Below are 1,322 nucleotides of genomic sequence, written 5' to 3'. Positions count from 1 at the left end.
CAGAACCTTTGGGACACAGCAAAAGCAGTGCTCAGAGGTCAGTTTACAGCAATAAATGCACACATCCAAAAAGAAGAAAGGGCCATAATCAAAACATTAACCCTACACCTGGAACAAGTAGAAAGAGTGGCAAAAGAAGCCCTCAGGCATCAGAAGAAAGGAAATAGTAAGAATTAAAGCAGAATTAAACGGAATAGAGAATAGAAAAACAATTGAAAGAGTTAACAAGACAAAAATCTGGTTCTTTGAAAAGATCAACAACTCGATAAACCATTGGACAAACTGACAAAAGAAAAACAGCAGAGGAAGCAAGTAACCCATATAAGAAATGAGATGGGTGATATTACAATAGACTTAACTGAAATTAAAAGAATCATAACACAATACTATGAAAAATTGTACTCTAACAAATTTGAAAACATGAGGAAATGGACAAATTTCTAGAAACTCACTACCTACCTAAACTAACACAAACAGAGGTAGAACAACTACGTAAACCCATAACAAAAGAAGAGATTGAAAAGGTAATTTAAAAACTCCCCAAAACAAAAAAAGCCCTGGCCCAGATGGCTTCACTGGAGAATTCTACCAAACTTCAGAGAACAGTTAACATCACTACTACTAAAGGTCCTTCAGAGCATAGAAAAGGACGGAATACTCCCAAACTCATTCTATGAAGCCAGCATAACTCTGATACCAAAACCAGGTGAAGACACCACAAAAAAAGACAATTACAGACGAACATCCCTCTTGAACATTGATGCAAAAATCCTCAACAAAATTCTAGCCAACAGAATTCAGCAACATATCAAAAATAATTCACCATGACCAAGTGGAATTTATACCAGGTATGCAGGGATGGTTCAATACTACAAAAACAATCAAGTAATCCATCACATAAATAATACAAAAGACAAGAAACACATGATCTTATCAACTGATGCAGACAAGGCATTTGACAAAGGCCCACACCCATTCATGATGAAAACTCTCAACAAAATAGGAATAGAAGGGAAATTCCTCAGTATAATTAAGGGCATTTGTACAAAGCCAACAGCCAACATCATCCTAAATGGAGAGACTTTGAAAGCATTCCCCTTGAGAACGGGAACCAGACGAGGATGTCCCTTATCACCACTCTTATTCAACATTGTGCTGGAGGTCCTAGCCAGAGCAAATAGGCTAGAAAAAGAAATAAAGGGCATCCAAATTGGTAGAGAAGAAGTCAAAGTATCTCTATTTGCAGATAAGATCTTATACACAGAAAACCCCAAAGAATCCACAAGAAAACTACTGGAACTAATAGAAGATTTCAGCAAAGT

Source organism: Trichechus manatus, unplaced genomic scaffold (assembly GCF_000243295.1).
Source record: "Trichechus manatus latirostris isolate Lorelei unplaced genomic scaffold, TriManLat1.0 scaffold00032, whole genome shotgun sequence".
Lineage (NCBI taxonomy): Eukaryota > Metazoa > Chordata > Mammalia > Sirenia > Trichechidae > Trichechus > Trichechus manatus.
Note: the sequence above shows the minus strand (reverse complement) of the source record.